Source organism: Lynx canadensis, chromosome C1 (assembly GCF_007474595.2).
Source record: "Lynx canadensis isolate LIC74 chromosome C1, mLynCan4.pri.v2, whole genome shotgun sequence".
NCBI lineage: Eukaryota > Metazoa > Chordata > Mammalia > Carnivora > Felidae > Lynx > Lynx canadensis.
The window spans coordinates 147422596-147440238 of NC_044310.1; the positions used below are offsets into that span (position 1 = coordinate 147422596).

Sequence of the window (17643 nt, forward strand, 5' to 3'; positions counted from 1 at the left end):
TATATTCATGCCCCAATATATGAAAACACACACACACACACACACACACACACACACACACACACACTCATAGTTATGTTATACTGATGAGCAGGTTCCAAGTATTATTATTATTTTTAGACAAAATTACCTCTATGGATTGGAAGATAGCATGTTGGCTAACAGTAGGATCTATTTCAGTCTTTTAAATTAATGCTAATTTGTGGGGCGCCTGGGTGGCGCAGTCGGTTAAGCGTCCGACTTCAGCCAGGTCACGATCTCGCGGTCCGTGAGTTCGAGCCCCGCGTCAGGCTCTGGGCTGATGGCTCAGAGCCTGGAGCCTGTTTCAGATTCTGTGTCTCCCTCTCTCTCTGCCCCTCCCCCGTTCATGCTCTGTCTCTCTCTCTGTCCCAAAAATAAAATCAACGTTGAAAAAAAAATTTTTTTTTTAAAAATTAATGCTAATTTGTGAAACATTTCTGATATCACTTAAAAAACAAAACAGACAGTCTTACTAAGAACTGTATTTGTTTAATGCCTCACAGTGATCTTTGGTTGACATCATTTGGCACATCCACTTGGAAAGGGGATTTGGTTGACAGAGATTTAATGAACGAGAGTATTCTACTAATTTTGGGAAATCTCTTGCTGAGAAGCAAAAACATAACAAATGCTTGTAAAGTTTCTGTTGAAGTCACTCTAATAAACGTACTCTTTAAAATCTCACAGATTAGACTATGAACCCACTTTGAATGCCCGTAATGTCTTCCAATACAACATACTGAATATTGCATATTGTTAAGAAAAGACATGGAAAATAGAAACATCTGGTTTTACTACTTAGAAAATGCAATAATTGTCAATTGCCTGCTGTTGGCAAGCACCCCAAAAACACACACTAGATTAACAAAGCCAATTTAGTGTTAGGAAGGCAGCTGGCTCTAGTTTCTTCCTTCCCACATGGTCATCACCATCTTAAACTTCAAATATGTACTGTTTTGCAACATAGAAAAACTCCATTCCTTTGGAAACAATAACTGAAATCTAATGTTTGTTACTACAGAAAGCAATGCTTTCTCCATTACACACACATCCGTGCACATGTATGCACACACACACACACACACACACACACACATACACACACACAGCTGCTTAGACAGAAACATGCAAGATTTTTGCTTGCAGAGGATTCTTGAATTGCTAACCTCCTCCGTGAATATGAAGTTTTACCTCCATGACTTCCCTGGACTACTTCAATGAGGGAATCGCATTGGAAAAAAGAATTCAGGGGCACTTCTACAAAAAGTAGGATCTTCTCAAGAACCCAATAGATGATTTGGGGCCCATACTTCAGAAAGTATAAAAAGAACTCTGGTACACTAACCTTCAAACTTCACTGCACTTCAGAATCCCCTGAAGATTTTCAAAAACTGTTGGGACCAAAATCCTAATGCCACAGATTTTGATTTAATTGATCTGGAGGTTTGTCTAGGCATCAGGACTTTTAAATATTTCCCAGGGGATTCTGTTGTAGCAAAGACTGCAACCAGGGCTCTCGTATTACATTAACATTGACTAATGAATTTCTTTTTTTATTATTTATTTATATTTAGTTGTTATCTAAGTCCCAGTTAGTCAACAATCAGTATCATATTAATTTTTCAAGTGTGCAGTTTTGTGATTCAATACTTACGTACAAAGCCCTATGCTCATCACAACAAGTGCATTCCTCAATTTCCCTTTGCGCAACTCTATAGACAACTCCCCTAACCATGACTCTTTGCTACCATTTTGCCTCTTCTGGAATGTCATATACATTTGATCACAGAGTGTATGGTATTGGGTGACTGATGAATTTCTTACATCTTTCCCTTCCATTTGTTGGTCATGCCAGCTCCATTCAGTCTTTTCCTATGAAATGTTATCCAGAGGAGCTGCTTAGCCAAGAAAGGTTCCTAAAATGCTTTAGGAATCTTTAAATTACCTTCCAGGGCATATAGCTAAAAATTTAAAACTGTTAAAGTTATTACAAAGGAGGTAAGTGGGAAAAGTGGGCTTTTTATTAAATGACAAGGAACAACAATGGATATAAATAAGTGAAATGTCACAATTACAACCATCCTTGTAAAGATAAGAACTGGCAAATACAGAGGGAGGACAGAGCTGAAAAGTTAGAGATTGAACATTTTAACAAGCCTTTACAAAATGTCATAATGACAAGAGGAGAGAGGGCCCTGTGCATGGAAGGATGATCTAATTTCTTATTTACTCTGCAACTTTCAGTGGTAATGGGAAGCAATGAATCTAAAGACAAAAAAAAATGAGACATGGCCATTACAAGTCCTTGCATCCTACTCTTCCCTGTGCATATCTAACATAAAGAATGCTCAGAAAAAAAAGTGTTTGTAGACAATATAAATATGCCTCACAGAACCGTTGTGGCTTACAGAGCCACACACTGCAATGGCTCGTGCTGCAGCATTGGCCCCAATAGGCTGAGTAGGAAGGCTGAGGGGAAGGAGAGCATTCAGAGCCCTGCTAGAGAGAAAGAACTGTTGTATGCAAGAGAAGAGAGTTTAACTTCCAGCAAGTGGGTGGGAAAAGAAGGCCATTAGGAGGTCACATGACAACGTGGGAGGGCTAGCAAAGGACCTAGAGTGTAGAATTAGGGAAATTAGATAATACAAGGTATAAACACTGTGGCAAATAATAAAAGAGACATGTGTGTTCTTATGTTTATTTTAAAGTCTGATACTTCTGTTATGTGGAAAGGGTATCTTCTATTTAATACTTTTATATTTGATTCAGTATATTCCCTTCTATGTGAGTTACCACTTTGCACATCAGTTTGAAGCCCACAGCCAATCAATGAACATGGAAAAGTATGGATTTTTTAAAAAGTTTCTTAATGTTTATTTTGAGAAACAGAGAGACAGAGGATGAGCAGGGGAGGAGAAGAGAGAGAGGGAGTCAAAGAATCTGACACAGGCTCCAGGCTCTGAGCTGTCAGCACAAAGCTTGACATGACTTGGGGCTTAAACTCACAAACCATGAGATCATGACCTGAGCCGAAGTCAGACACTTAACCAGCTGAGCCACCCACGTGCCCCAGAAAAGTATGTTTTATTTATTGTTTTCAAAACTACTATTGTTTCTTCTTACTATCAGAAATGTATGCTCATTGTGGAAATTTTGGAAAATACAGGTGAAAATCAAAACCATCTTTCATTTTATTTCCTGGAGGAAAAAAAAACTGTTATCATAGGGTTATGTTTCTTTCAAGATTTTTTTATTTATATAAATTTTACAGAAACAACATTTTTAAAATATTAACTTCATCTATTTTATTTCTCCTAGAAGTCATGTTTCCCTTTGGCCATTCCACTGGTATGAAAAGGAGAAGTAGGTGAGGTTCTGAGAAACCAGCTTCATCACTTTCTACCCCTTAGTGGATCAACTGTGAGGGTTGAGGCTTAGAAGAAATACTGAGGTAGCACTAGGAAAATCCAAGAACATGGGGCTAAGTCTCCACTTTCCTGATATAAAATGTCTCCCAGTGACGCCTTGCATTTAGCATGGCATCCTGTCTACCATGACATGGGAACAGAGGGAGATATTTAGGGATTGCATGAGAAAATATTTGTTTCTCATGGCTTGCCCAAAGTCTTATTGGAAGTATAAGTCGTGTTGTGGGAAAACCAGGTCTGGCAAGACTTGGAGAGCTGAGGACCAAAAGCAATGGCAGCGTATGTGGTCGGCAGCAGCATATGTTGGCCCACATCCTAAGGCTAAGCCCAGTATGTTTTCAGTGGATCATATAAGAAATGAGGCAAGAGATATCAGGGACATCCTGACAAGGGTAGTGAAGACCCTGAATTATTCAAGATGATGAAAAAAGCAGGGTTCAAAATTTGTATAAAGTGTATCATTAACCCTGTAAGAAAGTCAGAATCTGCCAGTAGACCAGCCACTCAACCATCCATGGCCAAGGAGGCCGTTCAGCTTTACTGTAAACCTCCAGTGGCCCACACAGTATCTATTCATCACATTGAGGTTATTCTTCCCTTGAAATGTGACTAGTCCAAATCAAAATGTGCTGAAAGTATAAAATGTAGAGGTTTCAGAGACTTCATATGAAAAAAAAAAAGTAAAATATCTTGTTAAGGGGCACTTAGGTGGCTCAGTCAGTTGAGCATCCAACTCTTGGTTTAGGCTCAGGTTGTGATCCCAGGGTCATGGGATCGAGCCCCGCATCAGGCTTGACACTGAGCATGGAGCCTGCTTAAGATTCTCGCTCTCTCTCTCTCTCTCTCTCACTCTCTTTCTTCCTCTACCCTTCTTCCCCACTTATGTTCTTCCTCTCTTTAAAAAAAATAAAAAATTAAATTTTATATTGATAGCATGTTGAAATGACAATGTTTCTGGATATATTGAGTTAAATAAAATTTATTATTAAAGTCAATTCCACCTGTCACTTTTTATATCTTTAAGTGTGGCTACTAGAAAATTTAAAATTACATGTGTGATTTGCATAATATTTCTATTGGGTGGTTCTGCCTTGTACCCTGGGGAGGTAGAGGGATGAGATGAAATTGTGCAGGGTAATGAGGACGCTGCAGGGTGTCAGAACCCAGAGGCTGACCAGCTATGCCATCCTTCCATTGAAGGAGGTTGCCTGACCTCCAGCAGAGAGTGCAGTTTGTACTTTGTCCACCTAAACAGACAGAATCCAAAATCAGATCACTTTGAAATGAAAGAGCTTGAGATAATTTTAATTGAAAAGTTTCCATCTTTCTTCACTACCCTGCAGGAAGGGGTCTCAAAGAGATTGAGATCAGTTACTATTCTTCACACATTTGGGAGTGGTGTGAGTAAATATTTGACCTCAGTACAAAGTAAAGTCTTTTATAGAATTGATATCATACTTTATATAAATTTTAAACCCTACTTTTTAAAAAAAGTTTTTTTTTTTTGAGACAGAGGGGGGGAGACTGCATGCCTGCTCACAAGCAGGGGAGGGGCAGAGAGAGGGAGAGGGAGAGAATCCCAAGTAGGCTCTGCACTGACAGTGCAGGGCCTCAGTGCAGGGCTCAGTCTCAACCATGAGCTCATGACCTGAGCTGAAATAAAGAGTCTGACACCTAACTTAGCCACCCAGGCACCCCTTGAGCCCTATTTGTTTAATCAACCTGCATATGTTAATCTCTCACCAACAGGAAAATACATATACATTGTCCTGTAAAAATAGATATATAAAGTAATGCTGAAATGGAATGATATTCAGTAATAAAAAGGAAAAAAACAATACATGCTACAACATGGATGAGCCACAAAAATATTATGCTAAGAGAAAGAACCCAGATAGATTACATTTATATAAAATGTTATAGGGGCCCCTGGGTGGCTCAGTCAGATGAGCATTTGACTTCAGCTCAGGTCATGATCTTGCAGTTTGTGAGTTCAAGCCAGGCATCGGCTCTGTGCTGACAGCCTGGAGCCTGTTTCGGATTCTCTCTCCCTCTCTCTATGTCCCTCCACTGCTCATGCTCTGTCTCTCTCTCTCAAAAATAAATAAACACTATAATTTTTTAAATAAATAAAATGTTATATAAATGTATACAAAATGTATATAAAATTTATATTTATATATAATTTATATAAAAAGGCAAATCTATTGAAACAGAAATAGACTAGTGGTGGTGCAGGAGCCAAGATGACAGAACAGCATGGAAGTTTTTTGTGTGTCTCACATCCATGAAATAGTGTCAGACCAACACTAAACCATTCTACACACCTAGAAAACTGATTGGAGGATTAACACAACAATCTGCACAACCTGAACCACAGAATTCAGCAGGTATGTGGTGTGCAGAGGTGAATTTGGGAAGCGAGAAGCCGTAGAGGGTAGGGAACCACTTTTGGGGGCAGAGAGGACAGAGACTGGGGAGGGAGGAAGAACACGGGAAAAGCACCCCTCACCAAAAGCAGCTGGAGAGAAAGTGGACAATTGGAAACAGCCACAGGGACTAAACTAAAAGGGGAGAAAGAAGAAAGGAGAGGGTTTAAATTCCATTAAGACTGTAAACAAGGGGAGCGCAAAGTCTGCAACTCTGCAGCTCGATATCTTGCGGTGCTCTGGTGGAAAGGGCAAATCCCCAGGAACAGAGTGGGGTCCAGGAGGTTCTCGGGCCACACAGGGAAAAGCGGTTCCACTGCTGGAAGGACATATGGTAGAGACTGTTGAAGCCACCTGGTCCCAGCAGACTCCAGAAGGCCGCCACATTCGCTGGTGCTGGGGCAAGGTCATTAAGGGTAAAGCCTGGTGCCAGATGTGTGTTGTCATTTTCTATAATCCCTGAAACACTGCTGCTACACCGTCTCGTGAACTTTTTCTGGGGCGGGCTGGCGCCTGGCTGCAGTATTGGGGCACCGGCAGCAGCAGGGTCCAGTGGGCGTTCCTGGGCGCAGCCGATATTCAGCCATTGCTCATTCGGCCATTGTTCGGTGAGACCCTCCTGCAGAGGGGCGGAATGGGTCAAAGCCGCAGTCCTTCAGAAGTAAGGGGCCGGGGAAAACGGCCGCATCTGAGACAAAAGTCGGGAGAGAGGTACTGCCTGAAGCCTAGTCACAAACAGTGAAAAAGCGGGGAGTGGACAAGAGCTGAAGACAGAGGACGCGTGTGCAATTGTGGTTCTGGGAGAACAGACTGGGTGGCTGGATGGTGCCATTTTCACCTCTCCCACGTAAATGCACCTACGAGCACCGCAACAATCCACCCCAGTAAGCTAGCAGCGCCATCTATTGGAGAGCGGAGCTGTTACGCTGAGCCCTGCCCATCTGGGCCAACTTCACTCTTCAAGAACACAAGTCTCACCGCCAGCTTAATTTATGGACTATAAAGAGCTACACAGACTGACTTCTAGGGGAAAACAAAGAAATTTCAGTCCTACTTCAATCTGTTAGCAGGTTCACCTATTCAATTTTCTTTCTTTTTTTTCTTTTTTTCTCTTTTACAATTCTTTTCTTTTTCTTGAATACAAAAAGAGAAAAAGTTCATTTTTATTTTCAATTTTTATTAAAAATATTTTTCTTTAATTTTTATTACTATATTTTTTACTTTGGTGTAAATTTTTTCAAATTCTACTTTACTTCCATCATTTTATTTTAGTCTACTTCAGTGTATCCACCTTTTCAAATTTTCAAACAATTTCCTTTTTTCTTTTTTTTCTCTTTTTCATTTCTTTTCTTTTTCTTGAATGCGGAAAGAGAAAAACTTCATTTTTACTTTCAATTTCTATTAAAAATATTTCTACTTAACTTATATTACTATATTTTTTGCTTCTATGTAAATTTTTTCAAATTCTACTTTACTTCCATCATTTTATTTTAGTCTACTACAGTGTATTCACTTTTTCAAACTTTCAACCGATTTCTTTTTTGTAATTTTTTTTCTCTTTTTCGTTTCTTTTCTTTTTTCTTAAATACAGGAAAATAAAAAAATCATATTTATTTTTAATTTTTATTAAAAACTATTTTTCTTTAATTTTTTTCTACTATATTCTTTACTTTTGTATATAATTTTTCAAATTCTATTTTACCCCCATCATCTCATTTTAGTCTACTTCAATGTATTCATTTTTTGAAATTCTCAAACGATTTCTTTTTTTTTCTTCCCCCCCCTTTTTTTTCCTCTAATCTGTCAAACCACTTTCAACACCCAGACCAAAACACACCTAGTATCTAGCATCATCTATTCACTTTTTGTGTGTGTGTGTTTTTAATTTTTAATTTTAATATTTTTTTAATTTTAATTTTTTTAATTTCAATTTTTCTACTTCATTAATTCCTTTTCTCCCTTCAAAATGACAAAACGAAGGAATTCACCCCAAAAGAAAGAGCAGGAAGAAACGACAGCCAGGGATTTAACCAACACAGATACAAGCAAGATGTCTGAACCAGAATTTAGAATCACGATAATAAGAATACTAGCTGGAATTGAAAATAGAAGAATCCTTTCTGCAGAGATAAAAGAAATAAAAAATAGCCAGAATGAAATTAAAAATGCTATAACTGAGCTGCAATCACGGATGGATGCAGCAGCGGCAAGGATGGACAAGGCAGAACAGAGAATCAGCGATATAGAGGACAAACTTAGGGAGAATAATGAAGCAGAAAAAAAGAGGGAGATTAAGGCAAAGAGTACGATTTAAGAATTAGAGAAACCAGTGACTCATTAAACAGGAACAACATTAGAATCATAGGGGTCCCAGAAGAGGAAGAGAGAAAATTGGGAGAGAAGGGTTATGTGAGCAAATCATAGCAGAAAACTTTCCTAACCTGGGGAAAGACACAGACATCAAAATCCAGGAAGCACAGAGGACCCCCATTAGATTCAACAAAAAACAACGATCAACAAGGCATATCATAGTCAAATGCACAAAATAGGCAAGGAGAGAATCATGAAAGCAGCAAGGGAAAAAAAGTCCCTGACATACAAGGGAAGACAGAGCAGGTTTGCAGCAGACCTATCCACAGAAACTCAGCAGGCCAGAAAGGAGTGCTGGGATATATTCAGTGTGCTGAATCAGAAAAATATTCAGCCAAGAATTCTTTATCCAGCAAGGCTGTCATTCAAAATAGAAGGAGAGATAAAAAGTTTCCCAGGCAAACAAAAATTAAAGGAGTTAGTGGCCACTAAACCAGCCCTGCAAGAAATTTTAAGGGGGACTTTCTGAGGGGAGAAAAGATGAAAATTTATATATATATATATATATATATATATATATATATATATATATATATCAAAAGCAACAAAGATTAGAAAGGACCAGAGAACACCACCAGAAACTCCAACTCTACAAGCATCATAATGGCAACAAATTCATATCTTTCAGTATTCACTCTAAATGTCAATGGACTCAATGCTCCAATCTAAAGACATAGGGTAACAGAATGGATAAGAAAACAAGATCCATCTATATGCTGTTTACAAGAGACCCACTTTAGACCTAAAGACACCTTCAGATTGAAAACAAGGGGATGGAGAACCATCTGTCATGCTAATGGTCAACAAAAGAAAGCTGGAGTAGCCATACTTATATCAGACAATCTAGACTTTAAAATAAAGACTGTATCAAGAGATGCAGAAGGGCATTATATCATAATCAAGGGGTCTATAGACCAAGAAGACCCAACAATTGTAAACATTTATGCTCCAAATGTGAGAGAACACAAATATATAAATCAATTGATCACAAACAAAAAGAAACTCATCAATAGTAATACCATAATAGTAGGAGACTTCAACACCCCACTCACAGCAATGGACAGATCATCTAATCAAAAAATCAACAAGGAAACAATGGCTTTAAATGACACACTGGACCAGATGGACTTAACAGATATATTCAGAACATTATATCCTAAAGCAGCAGAATATACATTCTTCTCCAGTGCACATGGAACATTCTCCAGAATAGACCATATACTGGGACACAAATCAGCCCTAAGTAAGTACAAAAAGATCGAGATCATACTGTGCATATTTTCAGACCACAACGTTATGAAACTTGAAATCAACCACAAGAAAAAAATTGGAAAAGTAACAAATACTTGGAGACTGAAGAACATCCTACTAAAGAATGAATGGGCTAACCAAGCAGTAAAAGAGGAAATTAAAAAGTATATGGAAGTCAATGAAAATGATAACACCACAACCCAAAACCTCTGGGACACAGCAAAGGCAGTTATAAGAGGAAAGTATATAGCAATCCAGGCCTTCCTAAAGAAGGAAGAAAGATCTCAGATACACAACCTAACCTTACACCTTAAGGAGCTGGAAAAAGAACAGCAAATAAAACCCCAAACCAGCAGAAGACAGGAAATAATAAGATTAGAGCAGAAATTAATGTTACCGATACCAAAAGAGTAGAACAGATCAATAAAATCAGAAGCTGGTTCTTTGAAAGAATTAACAAAATTGATACACCACTAGCCAGTTTGATCAAGAAGAAAAAGGAAAGGACCCTAATAAATAAAATCAAGAATGAAAGAGGAGAGATCACAACCAACACAACAGAAATAAAAACAATAATAAGAGAATATTATGATCAATTATATGCCAATAAAATGGGCAATCTGGAAGAAATGGAAAAATTCCTAGAAACATATACACTACCAAAACTGAAACAGGAAGAAATAGAAAATTTGAACAGACCCATAACCAGTAAGGAAATCGAACTATTAATCAAAAATCTGCCAAAAAACAAGAGTCCAGGGCCAGATGGCTTTCCAGGGGAATTCTACCAAACATTTAAGGAAGAGTTAACACCTATTCTCATGAAACTGTTCCAAAAAATAGAAATGGAAAGAAAACTTCCAAACTCTTTCTATGAGGCCAGCATTACCTTGATTCCAAAACCAGACAGGGACCCCACTAAAAAGGAGAACTATAGACCAATTTCCCTGATGAACATGGGTGAAAAATCCTCAACAAGATATTAGCCAACCGGATCCAACAACACATTAAAAAAATTATTCACCACAACCAAGTGGGATTTATACCTGGGATGCAGGGTTGGTTCAATATCCGCAAAACAAGTAACATGATTCATCACATCAATAAAAGAAAGGACAAGAACCATATGATCCTCTCAACAGATGCAGAGAAAGCATTTGACAAAATACAGCATCCTTTCTTGATAAAAATCTTCAAGAAAGTAGGGCGAGAAGCAGCATAACTCAAGATCATAAAAGCCATATATGAAAGACCAACGCTAATATCATCTTCAATGAGGAAAAACTGAGAGCTTTCCCCCTAAGGTCAGGAACAAGACAGGGATGTCCACTCTTGCCACTGTTATTCAACATAGTATTGGAAGTCTTAGCCTCTGCAATCAGAAAACACAAAGAAATAAAAGGCATCCAAATCGGCCAGGAGGAGATCAAACTTTCACTCTTTGCAGATGACATGATACTCTATATGGAAAACCCTAAAGGTTCCATCAAAAAACTGCTAGAATTGATTCATGAATTCAGCAAAGTGGCAGGATATAAAATCAATGCACAGAAATTGGTTGCATTCCTATACACCATCAATGAAGCGATAGAAAGAGAAATCAAGGAATCGATGCCATTTACAGTTGCACAAAAAAACCATAAAATACCTAGGAATAAATCTACCCAAAGAGGTGAAAAATCTATACACTGAAAACTATAGAAAGCTTATGAAAGAAACTGAAGAAAACACAAAAAAATGGAAAAAGATTCCATGCTCCTGGATAGGAAGAACAAATATTGTTAAAATGTTGATACTACCCAAAGCAATCTAAATATTCAAGCAATCCCTATGAAAGTAACACCAGCATTCTTCACAGAACTAGAACAAAAAATCCTAAAATTTGTATGGAACCAGAAAAGACCCCAAATACCCAAAGCAATCTTGAAAAAGAAAACCAAAGCAGGAGGCATCACAATCCCAGACTTCAAGCCATACTACAAAGCTGTAATCATCAAGACAGTATGGTACTGGCACAAGACACTCAGATCAATACAACAGAATAGAGAACCCAGAAATGGACCCACAAACGTATGGCCAACTAATCTCTGACAAAGCAAGAAAGAATATCCAATGGAATAAAGACAGTCTCTTCAGCAAGTGGTGTTGGGAAAACTGGACAGCGACATGCAGAAGAATAAGCCTGGACCACTTTCTTACACCATACACAAAAATAAACTCAAAATGATGAAAGACCTAAATGTAAGACAGAAAGCCATCAAAATTCTCGAAGAGAAGCAGGCAAAAACCTCTTTGATCTTGGCCGCAGCAAATTCTTACTCAATACATCTCCGGAGGCAAGGAAAACAAAAGCAAAAATGAATGGTACCTCATCAAAATAAAAAGCTTCTGTACAGCAAAGGAAACAATCAGCAAAACTAAAAGGCAACCGACAGAATGGGAGAAGATATTTGCAAATGACATATCAGATAAAGGGTTAGTATCCAAAATCTATAAAGAACTTCTCAAACTCAACACCCAAAAAACAAATAATCCAGTGAAGAAATGGGCAAAAGACATGAATAGACACTTCTCCAAGGAAGACATCCAGATTGCCAACTGACACATGAAAAAATGCTCAACATCACTCATCATCAGGGAAATACAAATCAAAACCACAATGAGATAACACCTTACACCTGTCAGAATGGCTAACATTAACAACTCAGGCAACAACAGATGTTGGTGAGGATACAGAGAAAGAGGATCTGTTTTGCATTGTTGGTGGGAATGCAAGCTGGTGCAGACACTCTGGAAAACAGTATGGAGTTTCCTCAAAAAACTAAAAATAGAACTACCCTACGACCCAGCAATTGCACTACTAGGCATTTATCCACGGGATACAGGTGTGCTGTTTCGAAGGGACATATGCACCCCCATGTTTATAGCAGCACTATCAGCAATAGCCAAAGTATGGAAGGAGCCCAAATGTCCATCGATGGATGAATGGATAAAGAAGTTGTGGTATATATATACCATGGAGTATTACTCAGCAATCAAAAAGAATGAAATCTTGCCATTTGCAACTATGTGGATGGAACTGGAGGGGATTATGCTAAGCGAAATTAGTCAGTCAGAGAAAGACAAAAATCATATGACTTCACTCATATGAGGACTTTAAGAAACAAAACAGATGAACATAAGGGAAGGGAAACAAAAATAATATAAAAACAGTGAGGCGGACAAAACAGAAGAGACTCATAAATATGGAGAACAAACTGAGGGTTACGGGAGGGGTTGTGGGAAGGGGGATGGGCTAAGTGGGTAAGAGGCATTAAGGAATATACTCTTGAAATCATTGTTTCACTATATGCTAACTAATTCGGATGTAAATTTAAAAAAGAAAAAAGAAAATTAAAAAAAAAGAAAGAAATAGACTAGTGGTCATTTGGGGCTGTGTAGGAATAGGAATTAATGGAAATGGGCATGAGAGATCTTTCTGGGTTAATGTAAATGATATAAAACTGGACCATAGCCATGGTTGTACATGTGTATAAATTTACTAAAAATCATTTCATTGTACACTGAAAACAAGAGAATTCATATATAAATTGCTATTCAATAGAGGATTTTTTTTAATGTTAAAAGTAGCAGGGTTGGTAGCTTTCCATAAAGCATTTTAAATGTTTGCACATTGTTATGAAAAGACATGGAAAATGAGCCTCCTGAGTGGCTCTGTTGGTTGAGCATCCAACTTAGGCTCAGGTCATGATCTCATGGTTTGTGGGTTCGAGCCCCGCATCAGGCTCTGTGCTGACAGCTCAGAGCCTGGAGCCTGCTTCGGATTCTGTGTCTCCCTCTCTCTCTGCCCCTCCCCCACTTGTGCTGTGTTTCTCTCTGTCTTTCAAAAATAAATAAATAAATGTAAAAATAATTTTAAAAAGAAAAAAGACATGGAAAGTAGACAAGTAGAAAAAAATTGAAAACTATCAGTAACCTTGCCTTTGGCAAACACTCCAATATCTACCAATTTATTGTTAAGACATCAAAAATGCAATGTAAATTATTTAGAAATTAGATAATGAAACCTTATTTGAAAACTTATAGAATGCAGGCCAAGAGATGCAGGTTAAAAAAGGAACCTATAGCCAAATAAATTTATTAGAAAATAAAAGAGACTGAAAACAAATTAAAATTTTCAACCTAAGAGGATAGATATAGCTCAGTAATATTCAGGATTATGCTTCTTCCTCTGTCTTACCTCAAACTCCATTCCCAATGAAACAAGTCATCATATTTTACCTAAATACTTGAACATTTGTCATTTCTGCATCCCCACTGCTACTTCCTAGTTCATACACTTTTCCTCACACTGCTACTAAAGAAAATTTAGAATCAGCTTCTTGGTCATCAATTTCTACTTATTCCAAGCCTTCACCAGAAAAAACAAAACAAAACAAAACAAAACAAAACAACCAACAAACTATGAAATCTTCGGAAGAAATTGCGAGAAGACTTGAACTGGAGAGCTATTCTGGAAGGATGATCCTAGGTTGGAAATTTAATTTGGTATATATGGCAGCATTCTTTAACAAAATATCAATGCAAACAATTGACAAGATTTTTAAAAATGAAATTTGACATAAGAATAACTAAGATATGGGGCACTTGGGTGGCTCAGTTGGTTAAGCGTCCAACTTCAGCTCAGGTCATGATCTTGCAGTTCGTGAGTTTGAGCCCTGCGTCAAGCCCTGTGCTGACAGCTCAGAGCCTGGAGCCTGCTTCAGATTCTATGTTTCCCTCTCTCTTTGTCCCTCCCCAGCTCTCACTCTGTCTCTGTCTCTCTCTCAAAAATAAACAAATATTAAAAAATTAAAAAAAAAAAGAATAAGATATTTTGAAAAGAATAATGAGTGAACACTTGCTCTAACAGATAGCAAAAGAGATTAATTAAAATAGCATGGTATTGATGTAGAAATATAAATATAGATCAGTTTTTATTTAATCTAATAAGAGTCCATATGGATATGAAAGTATAATTAGAAGTATAATATATAATAAAGGTGGCATTTCAACTCAGTGGGTTAGGATGAATCATTAAATAATTGGTGTTGAGAGAGCTATCAATTTAGACCAAAAAATGAAAGTCAAACACTTAGCTCGTATCATTCTTGGAAATAAATTCCAGATGGCTAAACTTTAGAAGAAATCTGGATGATATATACTATTTTAAAAGAATTAGGTAGGTCTATTTGCAGGAATGCCGTGTGTCGTTTTGAAGTTTGTGCTTTGCAAAAGCAATGCCAGACCAGGAGTATAAATAGGGAATGACATCCAGCTTTGCTGCTGCTTGTCAAGCTGAGTGCCATGGTTCAGAAAGGGTTTTTTTTTCCCTAATTTGTCTACTTCTGGATAGGGGATCTACGTACTTTGCCACCAGAAGGGAGAACCTCTTCTAATTGGAACAAAAACCTTATATACTAGCAGCAACAGTAAATAGTACTTAATAGTAAATAAGTAATTTGTGGATACATAAATGCTTTTGTTTGTTTTTTAAAAAACACAAATGGCTGCTATAAACTGAACTTGTCTCTCTAAAATTCATATGTTGAAGTCCCACCCTCCTATGTGATAGTATTTGGAGAAGAGGCCTTTGGGAAATCATTTGGTTTAGATGAGGTCATGAGGGTGGGCCCTCACGATGGGGTTAGTGACCTTATAAGAAGAGACAGAGAGCTACTGTCTCTCTCCTCACCTATGGGCACAAAGTCTAAAATCAGTTGTCTATAAGCCACAAAGAAAGTTCTCCCAGAAACTCACCATGCTGGCACCTTGATCTTAGACTTATAGTTTCCAAAACTATGGAGAAAATAAATTTCTGTTGTTTAAGCCACCAGTCTGGTATTTTATTATGGAAGTCTGAGCTAATACAACAGTATTATATCATAAAATGTATTGGATTTCTGTTGTTGTTCTTCAACTTATTTTTTATGTAGGTACATAGTATGTATGCATAAGTATTAAACAATGGAAAACAGAAAGGGCTTCTAGAGAAGACACTGTATGAGGGTAGTGATCAAGGGGCACTTTTGCTTTAACCTTGTTTTATTTTTAATAAAAATGTCCTCATTATTACATGTTTTATCTAAAATATTTAAAATGCTTAAACACTTTGAGAAAAAAATTGTTAGAAGGTGTCTTGTGTTTTAAAAATTCAATTGGTTGGGGTGACCTGGTGGCTCAGTTAGTTAAGCACCCGACTCTTGATTTAGTCTCAGGTCACGATCTCACGGGTTCATGAGACCAAGCCCCATGTCAGGTTCTGTGCTGACAGTGTGCTGGTACATCCATACACACTCTCTCCCTCAAAACAAATAAATAAACTTAAAAAATTCAATTGATAGTAATCGCTTATATTTGATGAGTGTTGCATTCAATACTTCATTTAATCCTTACAACAATCCTATGAAGTAGACATTATATATGTCTTTATTTTACAGATGAAGAAATTTAAGCATAGGCAAGTTAAATAATTTACCCCAAAGTCACATAGCTATAAAGGATAGAGCCAGGATTCCAATGTCGACAACTTAATTAAAGAACCTTCCTTCTTAGCCTCTCTGGCATGTTCAGAAAGAAAATAGGCCTTAGGGTTAGTGGAAACTTTGGCAAAAACAAAAACAAAATAATAAGGGCAAAACGCAGAGTATAACTGAGAAGGAAAACATAATTAATAAGTAAAATGAATTACTTTATCTCTTTATGTTGAACCACATGAAACTGCCAATACTTAACCATTTCCGACCTGCAAAAATGGAATTTTCTTATGGTTCAACATATCTGCTAATTTATGAATATTGGTTTCAAGAAACTTAACCTTAGAATTAAAAACTAGAAAAAGAAAATAAACAATGGACATTTTTAAACCCTCAAGGCCATGTGTGCATGTTTTTAACAGATCTGGAAACAGTTTTAAGCTCTTATTCTGATATGAAAAAAAACGAGCCTCCAGTTAAAATATTAAACATGAGGTTTGTGAATTGTATTTCAGTAGCAGAGAAAAACAAATCAACCAAATTTCTTAGTGTCAGGATGGTTATAAAAGAACACAACTTCTGGTTCTTGCCAGGAGCAAAAGCTACCAGCAGTTTTTACACATTGAGTTCCATCTCCCTACATCACAGAATGAGGACTATGCTTTAATCTACAACATCATCCAAAATTTTCTGGGAACTATTTCTTGATATATGATCCTGATATTTTAATGGCCTTCCTCACTGATTTCCCAATGGCACGAAAGAACTAGATTCATAACTTTCTGAATCTACATTTCGCACGAGTAGAACATACAGATCATAGGCCCTTAAACGTTGATAGCTTACTTAGCCCTCAGAGGTTATACAGTTCAATTTTACAAAGTACAAAGCAGAGCCCTATAGAGGCTGAATGGCTTTGGCCAGATCAGACACTATTCCAAGAAGATTGAAGACTAAAAACCTGGTCCCCTGGTTCCTAATCCTTAGTACTCTTTTCGTTATGTTGTAATATGCCTATTTTTTCCTGTTATGTAATGCAGATTAATCTGATTTTCCTTTTCTTCTTTTCAACTGGATTTCTGAGTCAGCTAATCTTGATAATTATTGGAACAGGAAGGAAAAGACCGAAATGGCTCTGTAATCAAAGAAACTCCCTGGCTGCGAGGGGAGATTCTATTAGAAGCCTGTCTGCTAGATGCTGGGACCTCACATCTGTTCTGTTCTTCCCACCCCCTTTAATTCCTGTGGCTCTCTTGTTTCCCCAGCATAGCTTCAGACTATCCACCCAGACTTTGACCTCCACCATTGCCTTGCTCTTTAGTATTTAGCTGTTGGTGGGATTTTTGTCTCTGACCCATGGCATGGCCTATCTGCTGGTAAGCACTTTGTGTTTGTTTGGCTGGTTTCTCATTGACTGTTTCACCTCTTAGCCTTGAACTCTAAAATCCTGAGACACCTAGAAAATGATGTGAATTTCATCCAGAAAATCTTTAGGAATAGCCTGGCATCTATGTGGAACTCCACATTTAGTCTGCAAGCTTGGTGACTGGAGTTTGAGATAACTGTCCCATGGGTCACAGGGGAAGCTTCCTAGATACAAGTGAACCTAGCTGTATAAAATGGCTAAGT

At 37.6% G+C, this 17643-nt stretch overlaps 1 protein-coding gene across 1 annotated transcript in view; it reads right to left on the reverse strand.

Annotated features, from left to right (window-relative positions):
* The window catches only part of CCDC148 (coiled-coil domain containing 148), a 255718-nt gene that overhangs the window by 47677 nt on the left and 190398 nt on the right, over positions 1-17643 (reverse strand).